Raw genomic sequence first — 20476 nt, 5'->3', positions numbered from 1 at the left:
AATTAACTACTATTCTATTAGTTTAAGGCTCTTGAAAACATTGTCATCCGTATTCTTGGTTCCTGATGAAATTTAGCCTTTTTAATTTTTATTTTGCAGTACTGGGGATTCAACTATTTGGGGATGCTATACCACTAAGCTATATCCCCAGTCTTCTTATTTATTCTTAATTTTGAAACAGACTCTCACTAAATTGCTGAGGCTGGCCTTGAACTTGTTGGGATTAAAGGCTCAGGCCACTGCAACCAGCCTCATCTGTATTCTTAATCCCAATTTGTGATATATGCTTCCCTTGCAATAATGTGATCTAAGTTCTTATCAATTGGTTCCCTTAAAAACAACCCTAATTTAAATCACAGCCTGTGAAAGTTGAAACACTTTAGCTATGTTACCTGAAATTTAAAAATTCCTGACTATAATGCCAAGATATAATTTGAACAAATTTAAAGGATTATGCACAACTCCAACATTCATTTCTAAAATTTTCAGTATCGGTAATTTTTTCAAACATCTGAACTACTACAATGAAATAGTAAATTAACTGACTTTGAAAAAAGTCCAAAATCGGTTTTATTCAGATCCAAGATATAATTCTGATAGTTATAAAGGTCTTTTTTGGAGGGGGGCTAGTGAGGAGGGTTACTGGGGATTGAACCCAGATGGTCTTAACCACTAAGCCACGTCCCCAGCCCTTTTTATATTTTATTTTGAGAAAGGTCTTGCTGAATTGCCTAGGGCCTTGCTAAGTTGCTGAGGCTGGCTTTAAACTCCCAATCCTCCTGCTTCAGCCTCCGAGTTACTGGGTTTACAGGTATGCACCACAGCACCCAGCTAGTTATAAAGCTTGTAAACCACCGTTAAAATCAACACATGTACAGTGGTGGGCGGGGAGAGGGAGAGAGAGGAAGAGAGAGGGGTAGGGGGAGAAATGAGTACTCTGTTGGGCTCATTGTCCCCATCTCTTCTGACTAATATCTTAAGGAATTAAGTGCAGATCTAATTTTATAAAAAACAATTGTTTTGTTTCAGGGAGCTGAATGAACAAGAGCACTCTATCAAAAGGCCAAAAAACTTAGAGTATAATATTTGTTTCATTTTGTTTTTAGTAAAGTAGGTGTGCAATTTGTCTCTCCATGTAAGGAGAAAATGAAGATTTCTACCTAAAATGCTCTTTTCCTTTCTAGTAACAGGAGATCCAAGGAGCCAGGAACCAGAGTTATAGAAGCTACAAGAAATCTTTTGGATGAAAAATAACTTGAACCTTTAACATTGAAAAATCTTCATCTAAAAAGAGAAACTCAGAATTATTTTTCTTGATTTCTATCTATGATCTATCTATAAAAGGAAAAAGGAAGTTGAGATTTATAAAGAGTATCACTGGTTGTTTCTAGAAAAGATCAGTGAAAATGAAAAAAATCCACATCTACTTAAACCATTAATAAAGAACATAAGGCTAGATAGATTTATTTTTTCTGAAGTTACACAAATATAAATTTTTACTTTTTAGCCTAAGGACTCTACTTTCTCTCATGCACAGATGTGCGACACTGGATACAATCTACACTCTGGGTCTTGAAATCTCTTCTGGGGCAGTCTTTCTCAACCACCTGAGGAGCTGTTCTGTATTCCACAGCACTAATATTCACTCTTACACTTTCTAATACATTTTCCACATGAGTTGATCAGAATTTTGCTACTAATAATTGAACTACTTACAAAAAAAAAAAAAAAAGCAGGACAAACAACATTATAACTATACCACTCTTGGTCCAGGGTTATATTAATACCTTGGAATTTCAAAGAGGAATTTTTAAATCACTTCTTCCAGATTTCTATGGTAAATGCTTTAGTAATTGGAATTTTCAAGGAATAGAATTGTGAACTCAATTTTTTTTGGGTTAAACTCAAGACTTTTCAGAAAATACTTTTTAGCCCTTGATGTTGAAAATATTTCATAAACACATTAGTCTACTTGCATGTCACATAGTTTATTTTATCCAGTAGGAAGAAAGCGTGCAGGAGTCCATAGTCATGGTTTTTATTCACTGTAGTAGAATAAGGCATGGGGGTAACTGAAAGAGACAAACTTCAAGGCTTGCTCTGAACACAGTCATTGACAGTAGATTCCTGGTTTACAGTTCATTTTGTCCTGATTTCCCACTCTGTGGACGTAAAGTAAAAAGGTTGCTAATGCAGGTGGTTGCTTTGTTTCTCGTCAGCTGAGGTTGTTTCTGGTCAAGCATGGTGCCTCATACTATTTTTTTTATTAACGTAAAGCATATTTTCAGTAAAATGATTCTTCTGAATGTAAAACAAATGTGCATATATTGCTTAAAAATTAAACTATGTATAACTTAAACTGGAAAAAAAAAAAACCACCATCAAGAGATAACCACTGTCTAACATTTCAGTAAATACATATCCATATCGCCATGTGTGTAATTCCAACCTTGCAAACTAAGGGATCATGCCTCATACACATATCCTATCTGATCACCCAGCAACATTTTTATGATCTCTGGGTGTCTTATGTGATAATTTTTAGTACTTCCACAGTTACACTATCCATTTCTAGTGAAGAGTTGGAATGTTTCTTTTTCTTTTTTTTTTTTTTTAGAAAGCTGTTATATTAAAAAAAAATGTTACAGAGAAAAAAAAAAAACTTTGCACACAAATCTTTGCACACTTGCTCAATTATCTTTTTAGGATAAATTCCATGATAGGCTGCATTTTTAAATGATATGTTTATATAGGCACTACTAAGAATAATTCCTATGAAGAGATACTTAGGACATTTGCTCATTTCCGAGAATTGTTATGCTGAGCTCAGATTTATATCATCAATGACCAAATGACTACAACTCTTTAAAACTTTGGTTAGAATTTTTATGGAGGCAGAAAGATTACTATCCCACACTAGAATATTTCCGTGAGCCAGCAGAGCTTTGGCAAAATACTCCCCACTGTATCTTAATGAATACAAGTGGTCAGGGTTGTGGTTTCACATTTCATCAGGGGAATGCCCATGGACAAGAATGGGATGGCAGGTGGAAGGGAGACTTCCTAATTCAGCATTCTTCCTTCACCTCCAGCAGCTGGCTCAGACAACGTTAAGATCCACACATCCTACACATCTGTTCATTCTTTCAGCAAACATTCACTGAGCACTTTCTCTCAGGTACTTCCACAGTGTTCCACCTGGACATGTGGTCTTTGATCAGGTGCGTGCTCTGTCTAGTTGATGATGGCTGTAGGATCAGGTAGGTTCATAGTGGAGAACTTTATCTGAACAATTCTGAAAAGGAATCCTATGAGGGACACGAGACCCGAGGGAGGGTGGAATGGAGTGGGTCACCTTGAACAGTGGCAGACCTGTCGTCTGTTCATGCACTAGATATTCTTCACCCCCTTTCTTTTGCCAGCTGCACAGAACAATGGCTTCCTATTCATTTTTGTAGCCTCTCTTTGCAGCTGGAAGGGGCTATAGATGCAGATCTGGCCAGTGAGATAAAAACACAGGTTGGTTAGAGGCTTCTGGGAAGGCATTTTCTCTTTCTGATAAAAGCCCTGCATCGATGAGCTTGATTCTTTACTTCTGTCTGTCTTGAACACAGATGTGAGGTATGGAGCCAGTTAACCAAGGAGTAGAGGCCAACATCACGAAACCTCTGACCTGGCTCCAGCACCTTTCTACCTCCAGACTGCATGTTTCTTAGGAAAGAGAAAGCCCTCTGTTCAATCCACTGTTAGCCACATGAACCGATACCAATGTAGCCAAAGGCATTCCTACTGAACACACCACTCCTCTAACCAAGATGGTGCCTGGATGGAGGCAAGAAAATGAGAGGAGACTAAGAGGCCAGGACAGCAAAACAGGGAAGACTGCTGCAGGGTTCCAAAGGTCAGCTTAAACAACTATCTCATCCTCTCACCATATGGCCCTTTCAAGGCAGGGAGGCCTGGCTCAGCAGACAGGAGACATTCCTTCTGAGTGTGAAAGCCTCAAAGGGCCTATCACTAATGTTTCTATTAGAAAAAAAAGAAAGATTGATACTGCCCAACAACAAATGTAGATCATCATGGTTTCCTTTAGATGCAGCAACTTCAAAAGTACCAGAACCCGAATCAACAAGCAAAACCCTAAAGTGAATCATAGGACCAAAGCGTAAACGTAATGTAGGTTATCAAAAGCATAAGTGGAAAAGGCAGTATGGGCAGGCAAAGGGAATCTGTACATGTCAGGTCCTATTTTTTTTCTCATAAAAGCACTGTTTATATGAAAAGCTTAGTTTGTTTTAAGCTAATGGACAAAGCATCTCTAAGCCCATTGAAAAAAAAAATGGGAGTTTCTTTTTTCTTTTTCTTTTTCTAAAGGAGAAAATGGCATCTACACTATCAGTATCTTGGTCAATTTGACAGTCCACAAATATGATTAGTCCAGACTGCTCAAGTGATCCCATATGCTGTAAAGAGGTGTCATAGAGGTCAGAAGAAAGAGTAAATGATAAGAATGTGGATAATTTGTTGGAAAAATAAAACAATAGTAAGCTGTTTTCTAAGGTAATGAAAAAATAAGGTTTTCTAATGTGGGCAACCTAAAGATGGGAAGTAACAATATATTTTGAAGAACAAAAAAAGAAGAAAAGAAAGGATACAGAGACATGGTCTACACTTCCAAAGGGTGAAAGTCAACATCCCAACAGGAGCTATTTTGTGGATCTTCTATGAGAGCAAATAAGCAAAAATAACCACGCATTTGCATGTGAAGTAGAGGATATGTAATAAATTTCAAGGTGTGAAAACAGACTTTAAAATCCAAGAGAGTGAAGAATTGTCTAATTTACCACTATTTTCCAGCAGCTTGCCTGAAAAAGATGCTAAAATATTTATTTTAAAAAGGGAAGAATAGGGTTGGGGATGTGGCTCAAGCGGTAGCACGCTCGCCTGGCATGCGTGCGGCCCGGGTTCGATCCTCAGCACCACATACAAACAAAGATGTTGTGTCCGCCGAAAACTAAAATAAATAAATAAATAAATATTTAAAAAAAAAAAAAGGGAAGAATAGAAGGAGAAAAGGAAAATGGAGTGCTTCTCAGATAAAATGCTCTCTGTAAAAGACTTAACTTTCTCTAGTCACAGGGGTATCATCCCATTTAAAATAACACACATTGCAAAATGATGTGCAAGAAAAAAAAAACATGGTTCATTCTTGTGAAATGATGGATCTACATGTTTTAAGATACCTCTCAAATTCCATTCTAAAATCTATTAACCAAAATCAGATAATACCTATCACCTTTTTCAAATGTTGGCTGTAGAACAACTCTAGAACAATAAGGGGCAACCTGCTTTGAGAAGGAAAGACTGAACTACATGATCCTGAGGTTACAAACATTTACCAATTGTTAGGAGTGTTTCTCTCTTGGTTGCCTAATGGTTAAGAAATACTTTCTATTGACCAATATTGAGAAACTTAGGAAACTCTCAAGCAAGATTTAACCATGAGACCATAAAAAAGCATCAGAGATTGACTTAGCACTTCCAAACACTTTACAGTTGACCACTTTAGGAAAATTACCCAACCACCTGAGAGGGACCACGTTGTGTAGATGAGGAAACAGACCTAGAAGTTAATCAACAAATCCACACAATTTATGAGCAACAGAGGAGAGACATCTAGGGAATCCAGGAATCTGACTCCAGTGCTGACCAAGATAACCTATATTATGGTGTAACCAGTGGTGACAGTGGTAACAATTGATGATACTACTAATTGATGATACTACTAATATTAAATTTTCAACACACACACACTTGCTAAAACAACTTCACACATATTTAATCTTTGGAAGTCGGCCCTCTCCTGTCAAGGGCAAGGAACTCGCATTTTAGGACCAAAGTATTAAATCATTGTACTTGGAAATTCTTTGTCAGAAACCAGCTGCTTTCTCTCTTCTTACCTTAGCACTAATGACCCTGCTAGAAACGCAAAGGAAATGCTGTCAGCATCTCCTCTGGGATGCCAGCTAGACAGGCTGAGCCTTTCCCCTGCTGCTTCTGTGATGGGGACAGGCCCGAAATGGTACTCTGGCAGAATTTTCACATTTGACATATTGGAGGGAGGAATGGAGGGAGAAAAACACTAAGGATTCCGGGTGACGTGAGTTAACTGACCTTGAGCAAATGCTGTAACTTATGAGAAAACGAGAATATCTTTTCCACAGACTTACAAGGATCAAATACGATAATGTATGTGAAAGTCCCTTATAAAATCTGTACTTACCTTTTAAGATCAAAACTTTTATTATTTTACACTTTCCCTCTTTAGTGTCCCTAGGTGTCCCTCTCAAAGTACTGTGGTATCCTATTCTTCATCAAACCTGCTCCAATATCATTTTTTAAAATATTTATTTTTTTAGTTTTAAGTGGACACATCTTTATTTTACATTTATGTGGTGCTAGAGATTAAACTCAGTGCCTCAAGCATGCTAGGTGAGTACTCTACCACTGAGTCACAACCCCAGCCCCTCCAATATCATTTTTATTCTTACTAAATTTACCTAATTGCACCACTGCATGAACATTTTGTTTGACTCTCCAGCCTGAGGACATCCCTCATTTTCTTCCCTGGTGTTGTTCCAACAGACTAACATTACTAAAAGGTCCTATTACATTAAGTGAACCAAGGCAGAAATACCATAAACAGGAAGTCTTCCGAGAAAGGCAAGCTTGGAGCTTCCAGGACCCTGGATGGCGGAGGTCTATTTAGACAGATAGTACAGAGTACCTTATATAACCGTTCCTACCAAATGGGAGCTTGGCGTGACATCTGACAGAAGACCTGATCCTAAAAGAGTCTGCTTAAATTTTTCATCACACTGCCTTTATAAAAAATTGAAACAGAATATTCTCCAAGCAGGGGAACAGTTTGCTAAAAAAGAGACTTTACCATTAAACCACCTTTATAGGACTTCATGCTTTCTATGCCTAAAATGTCAAGCAAGTGTTTGTCTTTAAAAATGATGCATTCATTTTAAAGAGGAAAAGGGTGGATTCACCCTCTAGTCCATTTACATGCCTTGGATGACAATTTCCTGGCACTAAAAGTTTTTGCCCCTTCAGGAAATGGAGAAAAATGGCCTCAAATGACAATGGATACCCTGCCTCAGGAGTGACCATTTGCATACTGCAAAAATGTCTTTTGTTTTCCTTCTCAAGGAGATCAGGCCAGGAGGCTGTAGAAGCAGAACTGCAGTGAATCACCAAGCTGGGAGTCCATTCATTCCTCTCTGCTGCACTGCAGCTCTTTCTGACCCAACTCCTGTGTCCTTGGTGACATTTAAGTACAGACAGCAAGCTTTCCCTTTAAAACAGATGCAGCAAGCCAAAGAGCAGATGAGGATACCCATTGCTTTTAGAAGTTAAATATTATGATTGTGTCGACCCCCAAAATTAAAATGTTTCAATCCTTGGTGTTTTTCAAAAAAAAAAAAAAAATGGGTGAGGGAGAATCTCTATTTCAGATGGTGGGAGCCTGCTGTGAATGCAGATGGGAATTTTATGGCTTGTCTAATGCTTGTCTATTTTAATAAAGAGAATAAATTATGACAGCAGTGCAATTTCATTCTATACTTCATATACTTCAATAATGAAATAGAAGTAGCTTTCTATCCTGGAATCTTATACCTTTCTGCTTGTTCAGCTTATTCCAACCTTAACATTTATTTTTTAAGAAGAATGTATTAGGAGGGAAGGCAAAATCTTTAGGGGGCAATGTAGAATATCACACACACACACACACACACACACACACACACACACACCCCTACCTCCCTCTTTCTCTCTCAGGGAGAGAGAACAGAAGTGCTCTTTGTCTGGTCACCGTGATCCAAATGATAGTGCCTCTCATTTTATGCAGCAGGACATGATCATAGAGAAGGCATAGACGTGGGATTACAGGAGACCAAGGCAAACATTGCTTCTTTCAGTACACAGTAGCAGGGTACTGAGCTGTTTGGTTGCATCCGTGACATTTATTGATCATTTTTAATAATTTTACATTAACTGTTCTTCCATTCCACACATACTACACAAAGGTAAGATGTAATCACAAAGGATTACTGACAATTTTTTACTCTAAGTGGAAACTGAAATAGGAGCAAATTAAACACAACAAGAAAGTGACTTGAAACATTTTTTATAGGCTGGAAACTGACCTGCTCCGCCTTCAATAACTATTAGAAACTGTAGTTGCCCTAATGTGCCTTTTTCCTGTGGAGCTGGGGATCAAACACAGGGCTCTATTCATGCTAGGCGAGTGCTCTAGACTAGGCTACATCCCACCCCAATGTGTCTTAGTAGCAATACACTAAAATTTTATATGGCCCATTCTTTGTCTACACATGTACTTCTGAATGATTTTCTAAGGGTCTAGGGGACAAAAAACTCCTCAAAGGAAAATATAGTTTTAAAGATCTTTGATTTCAGTATGACATACAACCTCTAAGAGTTAACAGTAGGCTCTGACAGCAGTGCTGGAAATCCTCACACTGGCTGCTGCTTCAAGTGGAGGAGAGACACCAACAGGGCAAAGGAACAAAGGAACTTTTAAGGGGGATGAAAGTTTCTATATCTGTTGAAGGATGGGTTGAATGATTGTATGCATTTGTCAAAACTGAGTAACTACACACTTTGGATCAGTCCATTTGACTGCAAAGTAAATTATGCATTAAAAAAAGAACCCCCTTTCAACATTAAAAAAAAATAATAAGATTTTAAGCATAGAGGTCCTTTTAGAATTTTCTGGACATGGAATTGTGAGGCAAATAAAATAAGTGTTTTTGAGAGATTTCTAGTGCCACATTTTATACTAGGATGTTACCATGAACAGTTTATTGTTATGAGATGAAAGCAAATATTGCTGAGAATGCAATTAAAAGCTCTACATTAAATTACAAATTCAAGTTAAAAATTCTGGTCTAGGCTTTCCTGCTACATTCCCCCTGCTGACACAAGGGACCTTGGGACTTCCCTCATATCTAAAGTACACGTCCCAGCTGCTGTCTACTACAGTAAACAAGAGTCTAAAAAGGCTACTTCCCACAGAATGTGCTTCATTTTATGATGGTTGAAATCTGACCTCAAACACAGACACATCAAGACACAATTATTGTAATTAAAATGCTTCATTTAGATCGCCAAGTACCATCATGAATTTTACAACTGTTCCATCCAGGGAACTTCCTATTAAACATAACTATCCATTGCATTAAGTAGTAGATAGGTTTTTATCTTTATAAAAACAATGAACTACAACTGTTTTGTCTCATTTTTTTCTATTTTGACTCTCCAAGCTAAACATTTTAGTCAGGTTAGATATGTGTTTGTCTATTTCTTCTAGAGCTAATAACTGCAAATACTGATATTAAAATTTAATTACTGAAATTAAAATTGCAGAGAGGTACACAAACACAAAAATATAAGAACCACCAAAAAACAAACTAATTTCACAAGTTTTGGTGTAACAGCATTCCTTGCTGTTACAGCTTTAATGTTTAATGATAGGGCAACATTTTTTGTCAAAGCATTATGTATGCTTCCCCAGCAGTGTTTTATAAAAAGGTCAACTGAATACATTTTAATATTTTTTGCTAGACTCTTTAAAATCCAGCTTCAAACTTGAAATAGTCTTCCAATAAAAGTAGCACATTTCAGAAAGTTAACCCTGGCATGTGTGGTTTCAAATCAGCTGGGCAAATTTTCAGAGCATTCAGACATCTTATGGGTATTCATGCCCATTTTTGTTAACAGATTTCTAATGGAAATCTATTCTCCTATTGTTTTTCCAAGACATTTCCTTTTTTTTTTTTAAATTTCTCTAAACTTCTAAAAATCAAGCTTCTAATACTGTTAGAAAAAGTGGAAAAACTGATTGCATTAAATAGATCACATAATATATTGTGGATGATATTTTTCTACTTTTCGGTTTTTTGAAAGCCACCATAAATATATTGCTTTCAAAATGGAGGACACAGTTAAAAAAACCTTATAATAAATGTAACAAATTCTTATGGTATATGGAGAACATGAACAGGGCATCACAGTTCCTGTCTTGAAGACTGTCATTATCTAAATCCAAGAAGTATTAAAACAAGCTTGTCCAATATTCTCTGTGCCCTGTAAATGATAGCTTAGACAAAAATCAATGGTTTCAGCACTTCTCAAAATAATTCAAAAATTATTCTCCAGGTTTCTAATTTATCAGTTCAGTGAATTTCTGTTCTCTCTGGTATTCCAAATCCAGAATGTTGGCATTTGAGAAAACTGAAAAATCCAAGTTCAAAATTAACTTACGCTAATGTCTTATTGGCAAAAATATAACAGTTGACAGAGGTACACAAACACAAAAATATAAGAACCACCAGGAGAAGGCAGAAGGAAGGGGAGCACATCTCAAACACACACAAGCCAAATCCTCAGCATTCCCTCCTCACTATAAGGTATAAGCAGCCTCAGATGCTCATGTCTGTCACCTGTGATGTATCCTCCTTGGCTTCTCTCTCTCTCTCTCTCTCTCTCTCTCTCTTACTTTCATTCAGTGAGCCATCATGTCAACCAATCATCCTTCCTGTAGTTTTTCTACCTGAGTTCTCTATGATATCTGCCCATACTTCTGGATCATCAGGACCAGTCTTATTCTCCACATGACTCTGTCTCATCTCTGTCCTGGCAGATTCTTTATAAGGCCTCCACTGAACATTCTAGACTTTCTCTGTCAGCCATAAAACTGTTTTTAATTCTTTTACTCTTGACTGTCTCCTTTACCAAGTCACCATTTCCCAAGGGACTTAAAGCATGTTTTCTCTGCTTAACTGCACTGTTGAAATGCTGTAGAAACAAAATCACGTGTATGTTTTATCATCACTGCAATGCAATATTTCAGAATTTTGCTCTTTTAATGCCCTTATTATTGGCTAACTTCACTGTCAAAGTAATTCTCCATACTTGCCAGGGTCTCAGGATTCGGTCCATAAAAATGAGTTCCTAAGAAGTCAACTCTTATTGTGAAATAATTAAATACTGCATAAACTATGCTGGTGAAACAAAAAAAAAAAAAAAAAAAAAGAAGTCAACCCTTTACCTACAAAATGGGTTAGTCTGAAACACATGATAATCAAACTTCCATACATTTTAACGCATTATATAATTTGTTCCTCCCTCTTTGGAATCCAACTGAAATTGGAACATGTCTACCTGTTGTGGTGAATTCTAGCCAATACTTTAAGGATAAAGAAGTAAGAAAAGAAAGCAGAAAAAAGAAGAGGGGGCAAAAAGAAAAGAAAAAGGAGGGTGGCAAAAAGAAGAAAAAAAAAACGATGCAGGGCATATACTGGTCCTTAATAATTACTTGGAAAATAATTTTTAAGTATGATGAATAAAGGTATAGGAGATATTAAAGAAAACACAGGAGATAGATAAAGTATTGGAGGGAATGAAAATTTCATAGTTTTAAAAAATCTATGCTTAGCTTTTTTAAATGTTCTAATGTATTCACAGATCAGTCAAATGTATAAGTGTCAATGCCAACCAAGAGATAAGTCTAAGTTAAAGAGGAAGGATAAATATTTACATGCAAACTAGAAACAAAGTTCCCAAGAAAACGGACAGAGTAGGTTCATTAAATGCCTTCTCTTCAAAATAGCTGGGACCTTGAACCCTTTTACCAATAATGACAACAGCTGATCATGTGCTGTGTATACCATGAACCGAAATTCCACATTCGAAATCCTTCTTCAATTCTAGGCATCACATGATGGCTATGAGGGGATTAAGGGGTCTCATGACTATGTCTTATGCAGAGTTTCTAAAGAAATGGGAGTGTTTAGTTTGGAAAGGCAGCAGCACCTACATACCACTATCTTCATCTATATAAATAGCTGGCATATGGGTGGACATAACAGGGTGCTAGATTTAGTCTTAAAATAAGGGAGCATGTTCTAACAATTAGAACCATTCTGCAATGGGGACTATGTTTAGACGTAGGACATTTCCACTCGCAGGCAATTCATAAGCAGAGACTGACAAACAATTCATAGAGCTACTGTCAAGGAGAGGCAGGTTCTGCAGAGCCCCGGCTCAGTGACCTCAAAGTTCCCTTCTACCTCTAAGATTCCTTGACTCCAGGGATTGGGAATTTTCCACACAACTCTGCCCTTCAAAATGATGTATTTCTCCTTTATGTAAACCCTGTAAGTTCAAATTCAGATTCTACAGTAGCTCTTTTTTTTTTTTCATTTAAAAAATGTAATAATTAATTTACTCACTAACAAAGTGACTGGACCATGTATTTTAATCTGCAGTCTATGAAAGTCATTACTAGTACATTAAATTGTATTTGAGTGATTGGTATAAAAATGGAGGCAAGAATAGATGTTTTTAACCCAGTAGTCACAGTAATACAATTTGAGATCATGTTTGTTGTCTCAATCATGCAAGTGTGGATGAGATGTGATTCTCTGGCACATAGAACACTTCAGTTATGTTACTCAGTAGTGGTCCCATCAAAACATTTCCTAATAAGAAAATGGTGGGCTTCTTTCGAGATGCATGCTGAGGATTGAACCCAGGAGCTACATCCTACATTCCACTGAAGTATATCCCCTGTCCTCGTTACGTTTTAGTTTGAGACAAGATCTCACTAAGTTTCTGAGGCTGATCTTGAGCAGTGGTAATGTTTTTTTGTCTAATATTGCATTGCCTGGCAGAAGGTGGCAGCCAGATCTGGGGTCTCTCAGTGTGTGAGATGGAAGGTTTAAGCGTCCTACCCTTGGCTAAGGTAGAGAGGGCCAAAGAAGGATACAGTTTTGAAAAGTTAAGGCCAGAAAAAAAATCGAAATAAGACCAGGTGAATAAGACACTCAATCCAGGGAGTCTGAAAAGTCGGAGACACAAAAACAAAGCCAAAAATTGGGCCTCAAATAAAGTAGTATTTGTTACTAAAAACTGAATTTTATAAACTTTCCTATACTAGCCAAGGCATGGCATGTGAAAGGGTTCTGTGTGCATAAACAATCAAGAGATGGCAGAATATTTAGGAAAAAATAATACTGTCCACACTAGAAATTTTAAAAAATGGGAAATAGACTCCTAGAGGGAGAAAAATGACATCATGCTTACAGAGAGAAGGCAAAACCTTCACAGCAAACCAAGCTGAGAGAGCTCTTGTTCTGCTATTTGATACCTCCATACCACTTCTAACACTGTAGGTCCCAGCCCTACCCAGTTACACTTTCCGTGGTTTTAGTTACCTGATACCCACTGTCCAAAAATATTAAATGGAAAATTCCAGAAATAAACAACTCATACGTTTTAAATGGTGCCCTGTTCTGAGTAGTGTGATGAGGTCTCACACTGACCTACACTGTCCCACTAGAGATGTAAGTCATCCCTTTGTTCAGGTATCCACACTGTATATACCACCTGCTTGTTAGTCACGGGGACCATCTTGGTTATCAGATCAACTGTTGCAGTACCGCAGTGCTTCTGTTTAAGTATTTGCTGGCAAATTTATCATAGTATATTATTAAAATTCTAATTCATTATTAGTCATTAATCTCTTCCTGTACCTAATTTACATATTAAACCCTATCATAAGTACGCAAGTATAGGAAAAACACAGTATATATATACATATATATATATATATATATCTTAAAATGTATCATCCTGGATAAGGCAAACAATTGTATATCTTTGGGGAGAAGGGCCTTGCTATCCCAGTTTTATCACAAAGGCCCAAATGCTAGGAAAACTAAGTCTTGGGAGAAGAAGGCCAGGTGGCTACACTAACCCAGGTGGATATGATGCAGCAGCTTCTTTCCCACTGAGAGTCACTGAACTCAAAAGATCTCAGGTGAGATAATGAAAGTAGGAGGAAAAGCAAGCACTGTGGGCGGAGACCTCCATACCAGTTCCACTTATTCACCCAAGAGGACAGATCAATCCAAGGGAACTCTTGAAAGGGCATGCTATGAATCAGTGTGGTCCTGCCCAAGTAAGGTGTAGTGTGGTAGGAGAATGAGGGAGCCCTGGAGCTGGCAAGGAGTTCTGGAACCATTGCGTTGGGGTCCTCCATGTTAAATTGACAAGGAAAGGGACTCAAGTTGCAAACGTAGGGGACTTGCCCAGATTTCAGAATTAAGATATTTCACAATATGATATTTTTCATCTAGATATCATCCCAGAAAATTACAATTCTGTATAGAGTGTTGTACAATCCCTGAGAGACACAAACAGTTGTAAAATAATGGAAAGAGATTACTATCAGCTGTGTACATGAGTGTTTCAGGAAGATGGGATTAGAAAAGGGCCCTGACTCTTTGAATTATTTGCACGCAGAGAATGGTGAAAGGAATGGCAGGCAGAGCAACACAAAGATCAGAGGTGGAAAAGAAGAGTACACTTTGGGAACAGTGACAGAGTAATCTGAACTAGAACTAACGTCAACTAGCAGATCTGTGGGAAATGAGGTTGTAAATGGAGGATCTTGAACACCAGAAAAAAAAAAAAAATCACCAGAAAAACCAAGGTAGCATAAAATGACCACACTATGGTTTAGAACAAAAGAGGATATGGTATTGTCCTTTGTGATATTTTTCATAACTTTTCAATTTTCATAGAATTGGAATCAACTAAATATAGAAAAATAATATTAACTGGAAACATTTTAGTACATTCATAAAGTAGAATGTTATATATTTATTAAAATGGACGTAGGTATTTTCATGTTCCCATTATATATTTAGTTGGGAAAATGAGGCTATCAAAGAAGAGCTATTACTACTCTCTCATTTCCATTCATCTTTGGGGAGGAAAATAGAGAGCAAAAGAAGCAGCTAAGCAAATATATGCACAGAATAATATTTTTTTAAAAAATATATATTTTAAAAAATATATATTTGAAACAATTACATCTATGTTCCTCCGGGTGATTTTTACCTCCCTGTGTTTAATATTATTTCTACAATGGACATCTATTTCTTATATGGTGAGAAAAAAAGAAGTTAGGAAAACACAAAGAATGCTCTAGCAAATTACACATAATCTGTACATGTGGTAAAAATGGGAGTTCATAACCCACTTGAATCAAATGTATGAAATATGACATGTCAAGAGCATTGTAATGTTTTGAGCAATCAATAAAAAAATTACACATAATCAAGTAGGGAGTTAAAGTAGCACAACAGGTATTAAATAGTCTCAAAAGTTCTTGAAGAAGTCTTCTTTCACTTGACAGTTAATATTTAGCAAGAAACCCTATCTTTCAGCAGTTTGCTTACTTCTCTCTAATTGTCCCTGGGAAACTGCATATCAGATACTGGCTCCAAAGCTGTCTTCTGAGAGTCACTAGAACAGAACTTTTGCTGACAATATCCGTCTAAGTGTTTTTGCTGGGAGTCCAGCAGCAGATGCCGGGGGAGACTTTCAATGGGAATGCCTAGGGAAACCCATGAAGCCCTAAGAAATAAAGGCTGGCTTGTAACTTGATTCAGAAATCCACCAAGCTGATGGAGACACCTGCACTAGAGGCTGGGTTCTACAGAAGAAACTAGAACCTTACTGGGAAAGCATGGAAAGCCAGGGCACCTCTCTAGAACCTGAGCCTCTGTTCCAAAGACTGGATTTCCTCCTGATGGAAATAGGGTTTTCATTTTAACTGTCCTTTTTGGAATATACACTCCAACATAAATGCAGACATATACTTACCGTTTACTTATTTACTGACCTCCTGCTCATAGTTCATTTCAGTAAATATACTTTCCCATTTTAACTGACAAGTTCACTAAATATACTTCGAATGAAACAAGTTCTCATTTCTTCCATGTGCACCAGGGAAAAAGAAGTGGGAGGTATGAGCATTTGCTGAATCACTGCATTGTGCCGGTCACTTCAGGTTCAATTTAATTGAGTCTTCATAACATCCCTTCGTGGTAGGTATTGTTATGGATGAGGGCACAGAGGCTCAGAGAGGTTAAATGACTGCAACTCCACAAAAAGAAGTGACAGTGTCAAGAATCAAACCCAGGCCTGACCGACTCCACAGCTCCACCCAGGCCCTTTCCCTGGTTCCTTGGAGTCTCCAAAAATTAGTTTTCCTATTATTTCAGAGATCTCCAGCAGCACTTACTTAAAAACAAAACAAAACTATGCCAGATTAAGTTGTATGAGCAGACAGAACAGCCTAATAAGTTGGGCTCCACTAAAGCTGAAATGAAGCTCCAGGAAAGCAGGTCAAACCCAAGGATGCCAAATGGATATTATCGTACTTGCTCTTTGTCACAAACAAAATCCTTACTAATCCATCAGAAAGCAAATAAAAACATAATGCCCATCAGAGGCCAAATGGATGGGTAGATAAGTATTTTAATCTTCTCCCCTAGAAAATCCACTGAAATTTTAATCTGATCCCATGGAAAAATCCACTGAAACATATTATATAAAGTCAAATTACAATGGGGGCCACTTAAGACAAGGCTGTTCTGTGGGAAGCTAGGAGAAAGACCAAGATCTGGACTCATACATGAAGAAGCAGGAAATCATGCTACCATTCCTACCCTATGTGACGACAGGAAGTCAAGCCCAGGGCTGACAGTTCATAACACTGTCAGCAGAGGAAACATGCATTTTTAAATACATTCCTGGTCACTCTCAAAGATCCAATTTCAAATAAGATGAGGCACATTCAAAACCTTTTGAAACAATCCACAGACTGGAATTGAGGCGGGTTATCAGGATCATGAATTCTATAGTAATGAAGACAAGTGAATATGTGAATTTCATTTGCTTGGATTCCCAATATTAATATATTAATTCTATTTGGAATACATGTAGATGGAATAAATGTGCATAATGAAACCATTTATTTTTAGACAGCAGGGAATGACTCCAACTGAAGAGGCATCGTAAAGCAGGGATCATTAACAATGGTCATGCTTCAAAGTAAAGAAATTAATTACACTCAGCATTTTAAAACATCAATATGGTTATCTTCCTGTTAAGGGCAGGCAAATGTATTTTGAGTGTTGACAGAACTAAGTAAGTCTACTCATCATGTTATTGAGTCAGGTTTCAGTGATCCAGCCACTGCTTCAAGGGATAGCAGGTCCTTAAAGAAGAAGGGAGGCAGCCAGGGAGACATTCAGTGACCTCAGAAGCTGCGTCTCTTCCAGCATGTCCTGTGTCTCCTTGAGTCCTGACCACCCAGGTGGCAGACATGAGGCTGGGAATAAGATGACTGGATATTTGAGGGATTTACTAATAGAAAACAAAATGTATTATTCAAGATTATGGTTTTGATAAATGTTACTTCCTCAGACTGGAAATCCATGGTGCAAGCAACAACCCTGATCTTTTCTGTACCCGATTCAAAATTGCTGTGTGTTTTACAATAGTACTTAACACCCCTTTGTAACATCTGAAGATAAAAACATAAAGCTCAAATCACACACTTCATTATTTTAAAAGCCCTCTTTACCTAGTATTGAATATGTAGAACGCATGAACATCACCAGTAATGATGAAAGGTAAATGAAAAATGATATAACAACTGATTAGAAAACAATGGAAGTACACACTTTCCCTAAGCACCAGAATCTTATATGCTTGACAATTTACAAGCATAATAATGAAATGCAGGGGCAGCGTGGAGGAGAAACCTTGGAGTACAATGGCCATGGGTTCAAGTTCAACCTATACTTTTTGCTGTTACTGATAAAAAAAATTAAAACTTGGAAATTGAATTTAATTGGTAAAATGGAAATAATGCCAATTTACTCAAAGGGTCCTTTCAAGGATTAACTGAGACAATAACCTTTAGACCTACCAATTATTTTACTGTAAATGGAACTGGCTCTTGTTGGCAGGTTTGCTATAATTTCAAACTGAGGCTTACTAGCAAAACCAATAAGACATCTAATTTTGAATAATAAAAATTTTTGAGAATTCTAATTTTTGTCAAGTCCCCTCCCTCAAATTAAACTTTTCATTCACCCTTTTTTTATTGTTAAGGGTAAACAAATATCAGTTCATGTGGGGTCTTTTCTATGCTAAAAAGAAAAGATCCTGGCAAAGCCCATGGTGATTCAAATATTTTTAGAAAAAAAATGTCATCTGAAGTAGCTTTTGATGTCAGTGTTAATTTCTTACCTTTCTACAAATTGCATTTTAATTTCTAATCTAAGCTGTAAACATTTGACTGTTTTTGAGGCCAGCTGAGTAAGTTATTTAAAGCCAGCTTTTTCCACAGTTCTCTCATAAAAATTATGAGTATGAAATGGAAGGCCCCAGAAAATGTGCGAAGAGATGCATTTCAGAAACCAACAAATTCAGCCAACACAAAATGATTTTTCTACTTATCTTTAAAAATACAAACACTTGATGGGCGTGTGGCACACACCTGTAATCTTAGCTACTCGGGAGGCTGAAGTAGGAGGACTGCAAGTTTGAGGACAGCCTCACCAATTTAGCAGAACCCTTCCTCAAGGTGAAAATAAAAAGGGTCCAGGATATAGCTCAGTGGTAGAGCACCCCTGGGTGCAATCTCAGGCACCCCCCATACATAGATAAAAACATTTGGGGAATTTATTATGTTTACATTTCTTAACCATTAATAGGATTATTTCCTAATAAATGTTTGAAGTGAAAGTGATTTGAAATGAAGTAACTTATTTATTACATCCAGAAATATCACCCTCCTACCTGCCAGACTCCATTGTATATTGTTCTTTTGGGAGAAAAAGAGAAATCATGAGTAGGATTGTACTAGGGATTTTCTAGCAGGGAAAAAACCCCAGCATGGTATTTCATGGTCCAGGAATGATTTATCTCATGGTGCTCAGTACAGTATTCTGTGAAAATGGTACTTCCAGGGGTGACTTGGGGGTGACAACAAGATGAAGTGGTAGGAAAGGCACAGGGATGACTGTGGGACTTTGGAAAGCTATCCACATTTTCAGAGTATAACTTCCCTAATCCAGAAAATTGGGACCATAATATCCATTCCATGAGGATTCAATACAGTAATCTACTTCAAGCACCTAACGAAGTACCTGGTAAGTTCAAGGATTTAAAGCTTAATAAATAAAAGAATGAATACATTCTTCCCATACTTTTGCCTCACTGTCCTTTGAAAAACAGAAATCAAGCTGGGCATAGTGGTGCACACCTGTCATCCCAAGGGCTCAGGAGTCTGAGGGAAGAGGATCACAAGATCAAAACCAGCCTCAGCCACTTAGTGAGGTCCTAAGCAACTCAATGAGAGACTGTCTTTAAATAAAATGCAAAAAGGGCTATAGATGTGGCTCTGTGGTTAAGCGCCCCTGAGTTCAATTCTGATACAAAACAAAATAAAACAAACAAACAAAAAATAACCCAAAGAAAGAAAGAAAGAAATCAGATGGAGTCTATGATGAAAATGTCTAAGGAAAGACATCCTAGTTTCAGGCTTAGTTTTTCTTTTTGGTTTAAGGTGAATGGAAATATAGAAATACACTGTTGAAGCTAAGTGGCAGTTGTGGAATCAGGCCAATTGGTCAGGTACTGGGTAACTTGCTGTATGTGGCTGAAGAAATTTAGTGGCCCTAGCAAGTAACCATCTGAGAAAATATGAAGAAGGGAAATTGCTGGCAAATGGGGACAGCCAGTGAGCCACTCTGGGTCCACAAACTTGGTATAAAAGGTGGAAAAGGATTCATGAGGTCAATTATTCATAATAATCCCAAATTATCACAAAGCTATCACAACACCTCTGTCATGGCCATTCTGCCTAGAGGGAATGATACATTGGTTGGTCATGAATTATGTATTAGAGTGTGTGTGTAGTATCTTATATTGCAAAAGAAACATTTTGTTTCTTCTCAAATCAAAGCTATAAAGACTCTTTATTCAGCTCAAGTATTTTTGTTCAATAAATATTTCAATATTTACACTTTTCTTTTAAACATTAGAGATTGAACCCTGGGGTGTTTGACCACAGAGTTATGTTCCCAGTTCTTTTTCATTTTATTTTTTAAATTTTGAGACAGGGCCTCACTAAGTTGCTGAGGCTGGCCTTGAACTTGTGACCCTCCTGCCTCAGCCTCCTGAGTCACTGGATGCCTATGCCTGGCTTTTTTTTTTTTTTTTTTTTTTTAATATTTGTACTTGAATCAGCAAAATAAAGTAAAAGAATCATTTGATACTTCCTCCATCTGTGCATATGGTTCTTAAGCTTTAATATCTACGTAGGCAATCATTTAACCACCCAGAGAAACTAATTAATAACAGTGTTAATGAATGGAAAATGTAGTTAACATATGAGTCTTTGGGAGTATTTCTCAAAATGACAGATTTAATTCCCTAAGGACTACAAAGTCTGCAAAGAGCCAAACTGCTGGACTCAAATGGTTATTTGGGAACAGTGGACTAGTAGTAAAATTTC

General features: G+C 37.3%; 1 protein-coding gene across 33 annotated transcripts in view; it reads right to left on the bottom strand.

Moving 5' to 3' along the window:
* The window catches only part of Ank3 (ankyrin 3), a 639364-nt gene that overhangs the window by 296383 nt on the left and 322505 nt on the right, over positions 1-20476 (bottom strand). The window lies entirely within an intron of this gene.

This window comes from Marmota monax, unplaced genomic scaffold, assembly GCF_021218885.2.
Source record: "Marmota monax isolate L192 unplaced genomic scaffold, Marmota_monax_Labrador192_F-V1.1 WCK01_AAM20220418_F8-fsc00019, whole genome shotgun sequence".
NCBI lineage: Eukaryota > Metazoa > Chordata > Mammalia > Rodentia > Sciuridae > Marmota > Marmota monax.
This window is presented reverse-complemented; position numbering and strand designations above follow the sequence as displayed.